The sequence below is a fragment of the Amphiura filiformis genome, chromosome 10 (genome assembly GCF_039555335.1).
Source record: "Amphiura filiformis chromosome 10, Afil_fr2py, whole genome shotgun sequence".
NCBI lineage: Eukaryota > Metazoa > Echinodermata > Ophiuroidea > Amphilepidida > Amphiuridae > Amphiura > Amphiura filiformis.
Window position 1 is genome coordinate 60,321,696 of NC_092637.1, and position 17,601 is coordinate 60,339,296.

The following is a 17,601-nucleotide window of genomic DNA, read 5'->3' on the forward strand; positions in this document are numbered from 1 at the left end:
TTTCTTTCTTAACTAAACATGTGTAAATACTTGTGGGTTTTTGGAGCTGGAGACTACAATAACAACAATGGGAATTTCAACACACTTATCGATAATCATATTGATCAATGTTGAACCATTCTTTATTCACGCGGTGCTTATCCTACATACGAGATCGAAGACCCTTAAGCCCAGTTCATCAATAATAATATTGTTAACATGGCAGTTATATGTCAACTTCAAGTATTTAAGTGTGCGCTTTTAATATGACGCCAGGTTGGTCATCTCTTTTATGATGTTTCAGGAAACAATTTATATATAATTATCAAAAAATTGCGTAGGCTTTTACTAGCCAGTGATAGATTTTCTTTGTTTTTCACTATAAGCTTAGTCTTTTCACATGGCCCTTGCTCGAGAGTGACTGCCCACTGATAAGTAACAATATGTTACAACAATGGTAGATTAATTGATTGAACAGTGTCCTGTCTCTGCATGTCTTGTCTTGTCTTATCTTTTACTTGTATTCTTTAGATCAAGTCTCTGGTTTATGGTCACTCCGAACGAAGACACCCTTTGGTCCCAATGGGACCAGAATATATAACAAAATGCTAAGGCTAAGGTTAAGGAGCCATGTAATGCTGGTATATATTGTGGGGAAAATTGAAAACAAAGATCAAGAAAAAGATTGGACCACTATCAACAAACTGCCACATGACTTAACAATTTTACTGTCAGCCTTTACATTTATGGGTCAAGAGTAAGGAATTTTTTAATTCAATCTTAAATGCTACGGATTTATGAATTTATTAATTCTCCAGTTATCTGGCATTTTTGTCCATCCGTCTAACTTGTCATATTCAGAACATTATCATTAATTCAAAAAACGTTTTTATTCGTTCACTTTAATTTCATTCATTTACTTGTTGTCAGGAAATCCTCCATGATAACACAGAACGTTTAAATAAAATCACAACAGGTTTTGTAATTTAGGTTGTCAGTAAACGTTTAAATGTCGGGTTAGGTCTAAATAAAGGTACGAAATGAATCGTCTCCGTACTACGATAATTGCCTAAGTCATTTTATGTAATTTTGAGAACAAAGTACAATATGGTTCAAGCATGCATCAATTACGTAATCACCCTTATTAGGCCTATTTCTTATTATTCCCTGTAATTTGTCTCATTATCATTTGTTCTTATGCAAAGATTCGTGAATAAATATGCATAAATAAAAAAATGCACGCTTAACCATATTAAACCTACAAAAAAAAAAAGAAAGAAAAAAAGAAGACTTATAGCAATTAGCGTAGTAGGCTGACGAAATGTTGCTGCAAAACATTCGAATATTAATTACGTCTATTAAATATGTATTATTATATAGAGTTTTTAAACTACTTTAGTGTTGACAGAATATTTTTAAACGTTTGCAAAAATGTTTTTATAATAACATTTGACAACATTTTTTAAATTTTTTGTATATGATTTTGTTTCATACAAACGCTTAAAACATTTTTATACCTTCTAACCCGACATAATGTTATTAAAATATTTTGATGAAGAAGTTTTTAAACTTTTTAAAAATATTTTGGTAGTGCTGGGAAGTTTCAACTGAGTCGAATCTCATACGAAATTCGTGCACATCATCACGTGCCGCTTATTGTAAAATGGGGAAAGACAACAACATCTTTCAGTTAATCGTTTTCAGGAGAACTTTATCTGCTGTAAATTGTTTTTTACAATCACAATTTATGACAGCTACAACACGACCCATTCAAAGTTTGCATGGGCTACTTTATCATGTGTGTTTTATCAGTACACAGAGTAGCCCAATCACATTTTGATGGGTAAACTTGTAGCCGTCATAACAGTTGATTGCGATAACCAATTCACACCATATAAAATTATCCTGAAAACTTGCAATGCCTAAATAAAACATGTTGTCTTTTTACCATTTCTTAAAGCCAGACGAGACAATGGCGACTTTAAAGTCTTCATTACTTCTGCATAGGCCCTATAATATCATGATTATGCTTTTTTATTAAATTAAATATTTGCTTTAAGTTTTGAAATAAATTAAATATTGCAATTACTAAAATAAATATATAGAAAAAAATTCGAAATTAATAACGAGACGATAAGATTGGCCACATGTAGCTTTTCCTTTGATTATTTCGATTTGTTCTTGACTGGTTAATAATATGATATAATATATAAATTCGATAATGTACGAACATCACAAAATAATGTACCATTTTGTCAATCTATGTACTACACATTAAATATTAATGAAGTAGACATGGTAAATAATATCATCTCAATTGAATTTTGATACAAGACATGTTTTTGGACTCCAGACCCTGGTTAACTATTCAATAACGTTGTATATGGGTAAATCTAATAGGCGCCTATCGATTCGTATAGACCGCACAATGATGAAGGCGGTATGGAACTATGGCCATTTGGCGATTAAAACCCTAAATCCGGACAATTCCAATAATTATTATCGTTTTTGGTCACCCAAAGATGAGTTGGACGGCCAAAACATTGATTCGGAATTAATGAAATGGAAGTCTGTTTACAGAAGTAAATAAAAATTCCTTTAAAAAAGGAATGTGGCGCCCAATGTGAGCTGGACGGGATATGGTGAATTCCATGGTGATTAGATTTGGTATTATAATGATTTTTTAGGGAAGAGTAGAAGATGATCAAATACGAAAGAAATGCTTCATGGAATGAAGCTTTCGTGTCAATTTGCGATTATGTGGGGTGGGAGTTCTGTTTTGGGGGCCTATTGTAGTGAGGATATTGCTTTGGATATTAAATATTGTTGAATTTCGTTATGCAGAGCCTAGGGTATATGATGGATAACTAGAAGACACAAATAAGTAAGCTTCCCCCTAGTCATCTATACACTCATTCTTGTCACACGACGAATTTCGACAAAGTCATGTAAACGTAATTTCGTTTTCACCCGACCTCCGTCCAGAAACAATCCTGAAATGTTGAAAACTTGGGGTCGGCGCACTCATGCCAGTTTATCCTATACTCTGTGTCTTTTGTAGCCAACCATGTGGCTAAGAGAGGCTAGGAAATACTTAAACTAATAGAAAACAATCATATCCTCCTTTCATATCAAACAATACCAAGAAATTGACAGGCCTGTTAAATCAAGGGTAAGATCGATCGTTATTCTTCATGAAACGGGCACAGCCCATTTTTATGTTATTAATTCTGCTCAAAATTAATTAATAAATAACAAAATTACGTCATAATTATGACTTTAAGTCGGCCATAGAACTCTATTTTAAACAGACAAAATAGCCATTGGGGTTTCTTTCACTTTACCTTGCTAGGAACCCTTCCCAGCAGTTAGGCATATTACAATAAATATTATTTTTGCAAATACACTTCTGACCTTCAACACAGTCATGTCTTCCGAATTTATTCCTTTCTCTGCTGACCAGAATTGATTTTCGTTAATTAATGTTTTTATCAGAGATAGTCACCACAAAGATACTGAGCTGTATTCTAATATCTTTGGTCACAATCAGTTAGCAGTCGATTCAAGCACATAAACCAATTAGTGATTTCATGATTGGTCAGTGGTTGTGTTGGTCAACTATAATTAATTGGTGTTGGTTTAAGGATTAGGTGCACCGTGTGCAATCACTATGGACCACAATGGCCTCATTCCAGTGGCATATTATCAATAACCTCAATTAAACAATCATAGTGCAAAATTTGACCTTAAGTTGCAAAGTATGAGTTTTTGTACTCACATTTTCAAAGGTCATTCAATGAATGCACAAATGTATTGGGGTTAAAGAACTGTGCCCTGATAGATGAGCATGTTGTAGATTCTTCACACTGTAAACAACTACGGTAGTTCATGTGCAAACATGTTCAAAACATACATAATTAGAATGGTCAAATGTCACCGTCTATCGGGTTCTAAGAGGCGGTAAACTGGTTTAAACCATACAAAGGTCACGGGTTATTTGGTGTTTTTATAAGTCCATTAATTTTGTATTTTAAACAAAGAATATACACACATCATTTTATCCCGTGCATATCAGAAAACAATAATAAAATAAAATCCTAGCATATTGTGGTTTTATTTCTGAGCTGGGCATAATTTTAGCAAAACAATTAAGGAGTAAATCTAGCAAGAGTGAAATTAGAAGCTTTTCACAAAGTCATGCCTATTATGTGGCCCCTCCGTAGAGGGCGCTAGAGGGCGCCACAAACAAAAATAGTTAAGGATCACGCTGTGCCTTTAGTGGCATTATCAATCCTATCATCCACTGGTCCTATCCACATACTGTGTCATATTTTGAAATTAATTATGTTTCTCACTATTTTGTTTAAAAAACATATTATATTTTTTGTAATTAGGTTTGTAAATGGGTGGATGAAATAAATTGAAACTGAATTGAATGCCAGTACAACATGTACAAAGTCAGATTTATATAGGCGAATTGTGTGATAAGTCAAATGAAAATGAATTGGGATCACACAGAAAGGTTATCAAAGTTTGACGAAAATGGCCTCAAAATTTATCCGATTTTGATAAAAAAATATTTTTCTTATTTATATAATAATTCAGAAAAGAAATAGTTTGCAGCACATAAGATCTGTCGTCACCATGGTAACATAACAAAGGGAGTTCTGCCATTGAAATCACAATGCTCCTTCGCCTCATATTGGTAATACCGTTTAGTCCAATTGCTGTTGACGTATTTTCCCACGTTAGTGAAAACTTTTTCTGAATTATTATAACAAGACAAACAATTCGAGACCATTTTCAAAAAAAGTGCTTTTATGTCACTTTGCGTGTTATCCGTTTTCTTGGCTTTCCGTGCATGTTTTGTCCGTTTTATCGAAGTTTAATAAAGATATATTACAAACTATACGCACTTTTTTACACGTTTATTTGATTGAAAACAACAACAGACACGTATTTTTAATATTTTTTTAATTTGCATTTTATTCACTTTTTAAAATTATTTAATTTTTTTTTCAATAAAATCCTGTTTTCCGTTTCTACCTCCGATTCTGTGAAATTCGTCCATTTTCCGTATAGCTTTAAAATAAGGCGACCTCTCTTGATCGCAAAATGGCACTCACGTAAATAGAGAATTGAGGGCTCAATAACTTTTCCAAACGGTACGCTAGGCGGCGAGTGGCATGATAGAGCCGGCAACTTGTGAATCCGCCCGGCCGTATGGCATTTTCCACATGATACTCGGTTAGTTTTGTGGGGTTCATTATCGAACCCCAACGGTTTTAGCTTGTATTTATATTATTTATTAACACTAGTTCACCCGTTGCTGTGAGAGTAACTGATGGCAATGCTATTTGACCCCTGATGACTTTTTGACACATTCTCCTCATCTCGAGGATTCTTTCTACCACTTTTCAGCCCAGTTGGGCATACTGACCCCATATGACCTTGGCCCTCGAGTGACCTCGGTTTGATTTTGTTCATGCTCCCGTGATATGGAGAATCAGTACTTTCACCAAGTTTTACCCGAAATCAGGCGAAGTTTAAAATGCAGCCCCTGGATGACCTTTGACCTCGGATGACCTCAATTATATTTTTACGTGTTCCCCTCATATCAAGGATTCCATCCACCAAGTTTGCGCCCGATCGGACAAAGTTTGAAATTTGAACCCTCCGTAATGACCTTTGACCTTGGTTGACCTCGCATTTTATTTCGCACATATATTCCCCTGGTATCAAGGATTCCACCTACCAAGTTTGAGCCCGATCGGACAAAGTTTGAAATTTGAACCCTCCGTGATGACCTTTGACCTCGGTTGACCTCTGATTTTATTTCGCGCATATATTCCCCTGGTAGGCTATCAAGGATTCCACCCACCAAGTTTGAGCCCGATCGGACAAAGTTTGAAATTTGAACCCTCCGTAATGACCTTTGACCTCGGTTGACCTCGATTTTATTTCGGGCATATATTTCCCTCTTGTCGAGGATTCCACCTACCAAGTTTGGGCCCGATCGGACAAAGTTTGAAATTTTGACCTTTGACCTTGACCTCCGATGACTTCGAAAACCACCCGGTCAACATGCTTTTCCCGATACCTATCCATATCCGAAATATCGGATCGATGCGTTGGAGCGCGGCGAAACGCATAGCCGGACAGACAGACAGACTTCGCTGGTTATTTTAGTATAGTAGATAGGCCTATTTGTTTGTGATATTTCAAGCGTTTTAAAATTTCAAAATAATCCTATTCAATTACACGGTTACGGTTGACGATGAAAATTTACTGAATTTAGAGGATGCACGGCGACCACCACCTGCGGTTTCCGTTTTGAGTACCCTCTTATTTGTACTTATTTTGAGTCGGAGTGGTAATTAACCATGGTAGTCCCCGGGACCAGTGGCGTAGCTAGGGGTTGTCCGGTTGTGGCAAGGATATATAATGGCGCCCCGTACCCATTTTGAAACAATTGCGTTCGGAGCGCGCGAAAATTTGACTAATTTGCACAAACACCACTTTAATGAAATTTGGTTACAATGAAGTTAAATTTCGGTCTTAAATTGTTCTTTCAAATGACTATCTGTGCTGAAATGCGCCGCAAGCACGCGAATTGATCGGTTTTTTATCCACCGCCAAAATGTGGCACTCTGGGCACGTTACCCCCCCCCCCCTAGTTACGCCACCGCCCGGGATCCTGGTACGGCTGCGTCCGCGCATGTATCGTGTTGTCAAATCCGTCGGGGTTGGAGAGTCAACTTGGAAATAGCGAAGTGTAACCGCCCCAGTGACTACTAAAAGGTTGTGGGGTTGGCTTACGTCGTCTACAATATCATAATTCCACAATAACTACGTTGAAGGTGCACTCACGGTGTCGAGCAAAAGTCGGAACTGGTTATGACGGTCCACTCATGAGCTTCGGACGTTTCCAAATAGGCCCTATATGTGGGGTGTGCGTGGGGCCGGGGTGTGTTGGGGTGGGGTACTGGTGACAGTTGACCTGGCTTACCAAAAGAACAATAAATGTCTCATACTGCAGTTACTGTCCGTTTTCCTATACACAATACACAGTGCTCTCACCATTGACGCGCGACCTTTACAAATAGTGTATGTTAGAAGTATATTGCATTTGCCTAGTTAACATCACTGTGAAAATAACCGGCCAATATTTAAACTATTCTCCAAACTTCTAGCAAATATATTTCTCTAACATGACCTAAAATTACAGCTAGGTTAGATGTTCAGAAATAGTCGCACTTTCGTAGAATATGAGTGAGGGCAAAGCATAGCTAGCTCATAGCTAGCCAACTCCCCGTGTTAATTGAATGGAGATTTGACCGAAAATATTGAGCTATATTGGTAACGGACCGCTCCGTTCTGAAGGATGCCACAAAAAACGGTACAAGCTACATTTAAACTATTCTATGAAATTCTAGAAAATATAGTTTTGTAACATGTCCTAAATTTTTAGCTAATTTAGGTGTTTGGAAATAGTCGCACTTTTGTGTTTTAGGAAGGATATGTAAACGACAGATAACACCAAAAATAGGAAGAAATTATATCCAAACCGTGTTCTAACAAAGTCAACAATCACTATGCTGCTCCTTTTCAAGAATGCTGGTTAACAAAAAGCAGGCCATTGTCTCATTTCGTGAACAAAGGTCCACTACCATTGTTTCCTTGCGTTTCCTTGATAATCAGTTACCCAACTGAAGCTGTATTATAGCACCTCATAGCGATATCGCACATATAAAACAGACACACGTGCACAACCAGAGAAGATCCGATTTAATCAGTTGAGCTGTTTCAATGAGTGTTATCTTGGTTTAATAGCTTTTAATGGGGTTTAAGTCCTGCAAAGGTCGAGATGAATTCTACTGTAGACATGACTGCATCAAGTCATTTTGCCAAAACGTGTGGGATAGTGTTATTTTGATACATTATAACATCGAAATTGATTTTAACCTTTTTTCATTTCGATGCATTGAATTGGAAATAAATTTAAGGGGGTACTGCACCCCTACCCAATTTTGTGGCCGTTTTTGCAGTTTTCTCCAAAATTATAGAGCATTGATGACAAGTAAGATATGTATATTATAGGGGCAAGGACTATAACTACTGCACTGGAAATTTTATTTCAGCACAGACAACAGTTGCGGAGTTACAGTCAAAAATGAGGGAAAACCAATATTTGATCAATAAATCAATAACTACTTGCTTTGAGTTGCTGAATTTTCAGTACAGTAGTTGTAGTCCTTGCCCTTATAATATAAATATCTAACTTGTCACCAATGTGTTATAATTTTTTAGAAAAATGCAAAAAATAGGCACAAAATTTGCCAGGGGTGTAGTACCCCTTAAACAAAATGATTACAAAATTGCAAAATTATTGTTTATGTGAGGACATCCATATAACGGTCATGACGGTAAGTGTAAATTGCTGTGTATATTGCAAAAGCATTTTTGCGAGGACACCCATATTACGGTAAGTGTACATTGCTATGTAAATTGCAAATGTGCTCGGGTGTAGCAGAGAAGATGAGAATCTTCTCTGGGTGTAGGCTATATGCCTATTGGAGCTTAAAAGGGCATTTCGTGATCCACAGCCTCATCCCCCCACTTTTCTCAAGTTGAGATTTTTATATCACTGGAAACCTCTAATGTTTATGTACAAAATATTTCTTGCAGATTAATTCGTTTAGCAAAGATATCGTGAAATTTGAATTTCGTTCTGGTGCACCAGAACGAAATTACAACGCATGGAGCAGTGTAATACACATAATCATGCATAACTCGCGAACGCAAAATCCGAATCAACTGAAATTTTGGGAATAGGTTTTTTTCGTGGATATCTAATGAAAAATGACATAGGCCTAAATAGAGGATGATAGGATCACGAAATATCGGCGTGGGTCATAATTTTTTTTTTTTCGAAATGGGGGGGGGGGGGTGGTCGCAATTTTATTGACGACAACTTTTTGTAAATTTGGACCCCTCCCCCTCCTTCCGAAGAAAATGATAGCCCCCCTTTTAAGCAGGGGCGTAGCCAGCCCTCTTTGCCAGGGTGGGCAAGGCTCCAGAAATTTTCCCCAAGTGTATAAATAAATAGAGCGAAGCGAGCATAGCGAGTGGAGCGACCAATGGCGTAGGGTCCAGGGGGCGAAGCCCCCGGAAGCTCATGGGTTTGGGGCATTTTTACATAAGCTTAATTGCATACATTTGTAACGTTTTATGTGAAAAGTTTGCCATGTAAAAAATGTAAACTTTTGATTTTAGAATTATCTGAAAGGGCCCGCTTTAGGGCCCATGCATGGTGGGGGTCCAGGGGGCGAAGCCCCCGGAAGCTCATTTTATACCATGAGGAGAAGCCTCCTTGCATACATTTGTAACATTTTTATGTGAAAATTTTGCCATGATGTAAAGTTTTGATTCTAGAATTATCTGAAAGGAAACAAAAATGAATTTACAATGTAAGAACAATACAATAAAACAATACTGATATTTTGAGTGGATTTAACAAGTTGTTACATTCACTATTACATTCACTTAAGGGGGTAGGCCTACTACACCCATGTCCAATTTTGTGCCTATTTTTGCATTTTTCTCAAAAATTATAGCACATAGGTGACAAGTAAGATATGTACCGGTATATTATAGGGGCAAGGACTACAACTACTGCACTGGAAATTTTATTTCGGCACAGACAGCAGTTGTGGAGTTGCAGTCAAAAATGAGGGAAAACCAGTATTTGATCAATAAATCAATAACTAGGCCTACTTGCCTTTAGTTGCTGAATTTTCGGAGCAATAGTTGTAGTCCTTGCCCCTACAACATGCATATCTTAATTGTCACCAATGCGCTATAATTTTTGAGAAACTTGCAAAAATAGGCACAAAATTGGCCAGGGGTTTAGTACCCCCTTAAATTATTCCCCCTTTCTCCCCTTCGTTCTCTTTCCTTCTTCTTTACATTCCCCAATTTCTTCCCCTTTCTCTCATTCCTTCCCCTTCCATTAAATTACTTTCCAATTACTTCCGCTTCTGTTCCTGAAGTTTTCATTCTTTCTCTTTCCGTCTCCTTCATATTCTTCAGTTTCTTCCCCTTTCTCTCATTCCTTCCCCCTCCCATTAGGCCTACACTCACTTAAATTACTTCCCCTCAAAAATCACTTTCCGTTCCCTTTCTTTATAATTCTCTGTCCTTCTTCATACTCTTCAATTTCTTCCCCTTTCTTACACTCCTTCCCCTCTGTGCATGAATTGCTTCCCCACAATAAACATGCAAGTTGTTGTTTTTCCTCTTTTGTTCACCTTTCCTTTTCCTTCCCCCATCCCTCTTAGGCTTCCCTTTTGTTTTTTCATTTCCCTCTTTTTTATTTATTTAGGTTTCCTCTCTGTTGCTTTTCCTTCCCTCTTGACCCTTTCTTTCCCCATTCCCTCTTCCTTTTCTCTTCTTTCCTTTCCCCTTCTTTCTTTTTTCCTTTCTTTTTCCCTTCTTTCCTTTCTTTTTCCCTTCTTTTCTTTTTTCTCGATCCCCCGTTCCTTTCTCTTTTTTCCCTTCTCGCTCCAAAATTTCCCCCAGATTTTTTCCTGCCCACCCTAGCTACGCCACTGCTTTTAAGCATTTTTGAACCTCTAAACTGCACTGATAATTGCATGGGTTAGGGAAATCCCCAAATCAAGCCAGTTAAGCGAGTGCCATGGTGCCGTGTTTAATTACCGCTCTACCATTGCTTAAGCACATGATCAGAAGAATCGGGGATCACCGTCAAAAAACTTGGCGCTTGGTGGCAAGTAATTTTCGCAGTCTCCTACGTCGAAGTTCACTTGTAGCAAAGAAGAGTGAACCATGTGTACTATTTATGATGTCTTTAAAGGTCACGACGTTCGCATCAACTTCCGGTTACAAATTTCAACTGATTGCATGCGAGCTGATGCGAGCCACTGTGATGCGAGCTACTGTGATGCGAGCTGATCTTTTGATTATAATTCATTAAAAAGTAAACAAAGGCACGCCAGAATGGTGCAGAATTGTTCTGCTCCATTAGAGACTAAACGACAAGGAACATCAAGTCCACAAATTGAGTTTTCAGCGGTAAGTTTAGCTTTAAGGGCCAGTCCGCGGCACGGTCACAGTGGCAGTCAACTCCGAGGGGATACTGATACTCTGTACTATGCCGAACTGCCGACTATTTACTTCATGCACTGCACAGTGCCTTACTCGAGAACGCCAGCTTTGAATTTGCACATGACACAATCATGACAATAGTTATGCATTCGATGCTATAGATAGTCTGTATCAGGGCCGTAGCAAGGTTGAAAAATGTGGGGCGGCCATCACAAATGTGGGGCGGCCAAATCACAAATTTATGGCCAAATTGAAATAAAGACATAAAGAAAAACATAACAAATTTCTCAAAAAGTGGGGCGGCCATGGCATCCCCGGCCGCCCCGCTTGCTACGGCCCTGGTCTGTATAGTATATCTACCTTGGGTCACCGGCAAAAGGTTTGAAGTCATGGAAGTTCAGCGTGAGCGTGCTGCGTTGGCTTAGTACAACCATGGTAGGTATGGTACAACAAGTCATACCTAGCTGTCCTAGAATATTTTCTCAATTTGAATTTGATCCTTTCTAGGTATGACTGATTGTACGCGTAAAATTTGCGTCAATTCCCAATGCCATGATATATGCGCCACGCGTTTTGTAGGCTCTGATTGCCGATTCATCGTGGATTACATAGACAAGTACAACTGGTAACCAGCCAAAAGCCAGTAGGGCCTACTGTGCAGTGCCGGTTCAATTGCGTGGTGCATTGGGTGACATGTATTTTCTACATCATTTGCCTATAATGATCCACCCAAAAATAAAAATCATCATATATATCCCTGTACTAGAGTTGGCTTAGCGTGGTTTCTTGCATGTACATTTCTGCGGCACATTGATCGCGCGCGTAAAAGTATAATGTACACGCACTGCAAGTAACGCTGTAAATGAATAACACGCTGAACTTCAAAGCTAGTGCCGGTGACTCGAGGTAGATATATAGAGTATGTTGCTATCATTTTTCAGTCAGACATCATTGACATTTTTATTCTGTTAAAGTTATTTCAATCTGTCAACTTTTTTTTTTTAATTTGCCTAATCATGTATTTTGAACAAGCAACATTTTTGATGCGATCGCCCATCGGCTGTGTTTACTTCTGAACTTCCATTGCTATTCGGTGTGACGGTGTCATGCTTCAGCAAATCAGACTACATTTTAAATGCAAAGGTCTCTAACCTCAAATGTGAAGCTATCGGTGAGCAAATTTGTGGCTAGGCTTATCGAGCAAGGCTCGCATTCATGATATGTCGGCATACGGTACTTATTTTTATTCTCACAAAAAGATGTGTTATGAAGTCAGTGCATTGATCAATTATCATAAATAATGATTTACACCGATTGCTTTGCTCAGTAGCATAGTTTCATAGGGGCATGGGGGCAATCGATCTGACCCAATCGATCTGAAAATTAAAAAAATCCCATAGGAAAATTGCCGGAAAATGGCTTGTGCCCCCAATCAGACTCAGTTCCCCCCAATCATGGTCGGGGCCCCCCCCCCAATGTGATGACACACGCTACACCACTGGCTTGGCTTAGATTTAGAAGTACAACAATGTATTATTATTTTCCTCAAGAACGGGCTGTTGTTGACTTGGTAAACTTGTTTGGAACAAAATCACTTACAATTTTGATTTTAATTAGGCCTACCGGTACTCATTTCCATATTTTCTCGATCATCTTTTGAACATTGCATTTAGCATGTACTTGCAGTCTAGCTCTGTACATGACTACAGTGATTGTCCACATAGAAGTACAGACCAAATTTGTGGCACCTGGGGTCGATGCTTTGCGTCACATGCACTGCGTGTTTAAAAAAATGTGACACGCGGTGTGCTCGGCAAGTACAAATCGTGCAACCTTTGGCGCGCCAAAGAAGCAGTTAGGCACATTGCATTGAAGAATATATTCTCATACCTGCAGTTGCCGGGGTCTATTTACTTTGTACTTCTAAGTGGACATGTGGGCGTGGACATCCGGGTGCTTAGCAACAAATTAAGCCAAATTCTCTAGTAACAAGTGAGTCAAAATAAAAATATTCCATGCACACATTCAGCGTAGGTATCACACACATGATGTGCAGTAGTCGACACAATGTGCAGTAGTTTTTATAATTGATTTGTGCATATCAGTACCGATTTACTGAACTTGAGGTGAACTACATATTAGAGTCTCATATCTAGGCCTTCTGATGTATCATAGACCAACTATACATATGATTTGATTGTTTATGATTCAAAGCTTATGTTATTTTGAGCTATTTTGAGCCATATTGTATATTGTTTATGCATATTTTCATGGGTAGGATTAGGCAAATGTTCACTGAATGGGCATGAAAACTGCCACTGCAGCCCTGATACATGTATAATTGACGGGGGGTACTCAGTACAAATGATTGACCATACAGGGACATGCTGCAAACATTGGTAGCATTTTCGGCCTTTTGGTATATCATCGGAAACCCTTTTTCTACGTCATGGATGGGTTCTTTTTTCAAAATTCTCTCAATTTCTTTTTTTATAAAAAAATAGCCCAATTTTTCCAATATTTTTGAAATTTCCCCAAAAATTTGGCCGAAAATATTTTAAAATATTTAACTGCAAGGCCCATTCATCCATTATTTATTTGTATTATACACACCACCATGTTTAACAAGTGAGCTTGAATGCCAGTTGCTGCTTGGAAAGCCATTTTGAACACTTGAAAATGTGTTGCAAGTATGAAATAGGCATGGTGGAATATGTACAAATTATTATCTATTTTTAAATAGGCACTTCATGTACTACTGAAATTTTTTTTCATGGAATCGTATTCTACTATATCATTAGCCAGGCCCGTACGCAGTAGGGGTGCGGGGGGTGCGACCGCACCTCCCCAAATTTGCAAAAGTACACAAAAACTCCCGAAATTTAAGAATTTGCGAGCGTAGCGAGAAAAAAAATCAGGTTTTTAACGTTTTTTTAGTAAAAAAAGATCCAAATTTGAAGGGAAAAGTCCACTTTTCACAAAATCGCCCCCCCCTTTGGAAAAAAGTCCACTTTTTCAAAATCAGCACCCCCCCAAAAAAAATCCTGCGTACGGGCCTGTCATTAGCAGTTGAGTTTTTGTACCATCTGCTGTGTATTTTAGGTTAAACCTAAAACTGATATTCAGGTTTTTAAACTCATCACAGATGATCATGCATTTATAATTATATGTCAACAAAGACAACAATGCAGTGTACTTCTATCATGTATTTAATATTTAATCTCCTGTTAATTTCATGAATACAGGTAACTTAGTATCATCAACGCCAGGGGCAGAATCTTCAAAGTAATGGCACAATCTTGATCAAGCAACATGATGACAGTTGTATATTGCATCTCAGCTGCACTTTTGAGAATGAACATCTGCAGGGACTTCTCAGAGATTCTGGCTATGCTTTAAAACTATGAATGATGACTTCTGTTCAAAAGCACAGAAGCAGCGGAAGAATACAATGTAACAGGTAATTTATTTATTTATGATTTTTTTGAAGGGGAGCATGCAGGCATAATATTTGTTTTCACATTTTTCGACGTACACCCAGCAGAACTGGTGTAAGTTTGACCTTTTGTTGATCAGAACTAAGACATTACAAATTATCTGTAATTAGAAAGGGCGGCAAAAAGGTCACAGAAACACCGGAAGTGGTAGCTGATGTTTACGCCGACCAGACGGAATGCTTGGTGGAACTGGTCGGCATAGTGCTCTGTGTAGGCTAGGTGTGGATATGCGGTAGGAGTAGGGAAAATATTGTGGAATTTTCATCAATGTTAGCGTAAGTTTACACCGGTGTAACTCAAAATGTGAACACAACTGTATTTGACTGTTTTAGAAAAGGCCTCAATGGGGACATATTTGCAAAAAGATGCCCATGAATAGTCATTGAAAAAATTGAACAACTTTTTTTAGGGGTATAAAACTTTGGGTTTTTTAGCAGTGAGTCGGTGTGAGTCCAGACCCTCTTTTGTGGGCTCCAAACCATGCAATACATTCATATGTATGTCACTGCCATTTTTGTTTTTCCATATAGGTGTAGCTGAGATAGGTCTGTAAGTTATGGGAAGCTAGTTGTCAATCAGAAAATGCACTACTTGATGGTCAGGGTTCACAGGTTTTTGCCGCAGGTGGAAAAAGCAGCGGTTTTAACCACGGTTTTAACCGCTTGGCAAAAACGGCTTTTAAATTATTAAATTAAAAAATTATTTTCCGGAGTGTAACAAGACCAGATTTTGTAATTAAAAATAACATGTTAAGAAATTAAAGGCATGCATTTTCATTGCTCACTTAGTGCATCTGGCATATCAAATTCAAAACTTTTTCATTTTAAGGACTTGATGAGACAAAAAATTTGTTGAATGATTCATTAAAAGTTCTATGTTTACTGTTTATGAGCTTTCTGTGTACTTGTTAATATTTGAGTGACTATACATAAGTTTTTGCCATTTTTGCCGGGTTAAACCAGGCAAAAACAGGTTTTTGCCAGTTATTCAATACATTCTGCACATTGATTATAATTTTCTCTCTTGATCTCTTTCTCTCTCACTGTTTTTCAGAGCTCATAGATCTACCCGGATATCCATGTTCTGATTGAACACCTGAATGGTCAGCTCAAGAGAAGTTCCCCTGCTATGATGGTACTGGAGAAGTCCTGTGATACATTGTTGTTTGCTGCATTTTTTCAACATCAGCCAGGATGACTTAAAATGCAGAGCCTATTGATCATGTTGACCATCAATGATTTGGAAGGAAGCTTCAGATGCTGATGAAGTAGACCTGTCCAGTCCTGATGTCACGGACCCTCCCTAGCACTAACCAATTGCCCTACCCCGCTCCAGGAACTGAGCCAGTATTATTAGGAAAAACAGTGGAAACTTGGTAACACAAAATCTGTCAACCTAAAATTTGTGATTGAACACAAGTAACACTCGAATTTCATAGACTTTTGATGTTTTTGTGTGAGCTAGCTTTTGTGGGATGGATGCATGTGAAATGGATCCTGTTGGAATTACTCCCAATTCCAGAAAAATACAGCACTAAGCCTAATCCAGTGGCCTAGCCAGAATTTTAGCGGGGGCAAAGCCCAATTTTTGACCACATTTGTCAATTTCATGTCCCATTTTTAGTCATTTTATTGACACTTTACTCTTTTCCATCCACAAGATATTCCTGAAAAATGTCTGTGGATTTGGCTCACCTCACAGAAATTCTAATATTGATTTCATTATTTTATTTTTATTGGCCCCCCCCCCCACACACACACATAATGTGGGGCTTATGATATCATCCAGATGGTTGCCTGTCTGCTTGCCTGGTTGTTTGTTTGTTTGGCTGGCTGTCTGGACAGACAGAAGCAAATTCATAAATCCACTGTGCAGCTTCAGCGCAATAACCGATCAACTTCAAACTCTAGTCCAGGTTTCCGGGCACCATTTCGTGCTCAATTTTTGGACAAAGGTGCCAGTGGGGTTAAAATTAACCATAAGAGTCTCGTCTTTCTGATTAACCCGGCTGGCATTTCTAAAAAGTGACGTGAGCTGAATTATTTGGTTTGAAAGTGCAGTTTTTGTGATTTTTTCCCCTTTTTTACCAAAAATGCCAATTACTAAAACAGAACTTTGAAATAAATGTGGCAGGGGTAGCGTTAACCCCCAATCGGGGGGTGAATGACCCCCTAAATTTAAAAAATATCAATTTTTCACCCTCTATATTGGGAATATGTGCAAGCTCGGGGGTGAACTCTGACCCTCTACTTTTGGACCTTACTCCTACCCCTGACTACACTGCAAAATATTTTTCACCCCCAAGATTTAACTTTCTCCCCATGTATTTGGATTTTCTGCAAGCTCGGGAGTGAAAAACACGGGAAAACAACCCCCGACTTTTGGGCCTTAACACTACCCCTGAAATATGGTATGAACTTCATATTTGCTGTGGGGAATACATGTCACATGTGTATTCAATATTTGTTAACAAACAATTTTGTCTTTATATCTTCATGCAATATTTTGGGTGAAATGCATTATTTTCATGATTTTGTTCAATTTTGACCAAAAAAGTTAATTTTACATGTTAAAAAATTAAATTTTTAAAAAGAATTTAAAATATTTGAAATAAAAAGTATACCAATGCAGTGATATGAATGTGCACATCAAAAATGTCAATCATGAGAGCTTCCTGAAACCAGACGTTTTTACCAAGGTGACCTCTTGAAAATCGAAGATCAACATAAAATGATCGTTTTTTGCAGTTTTGCCACCAAAATCGACTGAAAATGGTGGGAAATGTGGTTGCTATGGTAACTGACCAACCTATGACTCCTGCAACTATCCTAAAATTGTGGTACTAGTTCATATAAATAATATTAGTTGCAATAAAAACTTGTGTATAGCAAGTAAACAATAAAATGTTTGAAAAATGACCATTTTAGCTCAAAATTGCATTTTTAAAGCCAAAAACAAGCATTTTATGCTTACCTTTGATTTTCAAGAGGTCAGATAG

General features: G+C 38.0%; 1 long non-coding RNA gene across 1 annotated transcript; it reads left to right on the top strand.

Moving 5' to 3' along the window:
- The first annotated feature begins 10,931 nt into the window (after positions 1–10,931).
- On the top strand, positions 10,932–15,965 carry LOC140162333 (uncharacterized). Its single transcript, XR_011860239.1, has 3 exons — positions 10,932–11,073; positions 14,352–14,566; positions 15,657–15,965. It is a non-coding gene; the product is annotated as an uncharacterized lncRNA (long non-coding RNA).
- The last annotated feature ends 1,636 nt before the right edge of the window (positions 15,966–17,601 follow it).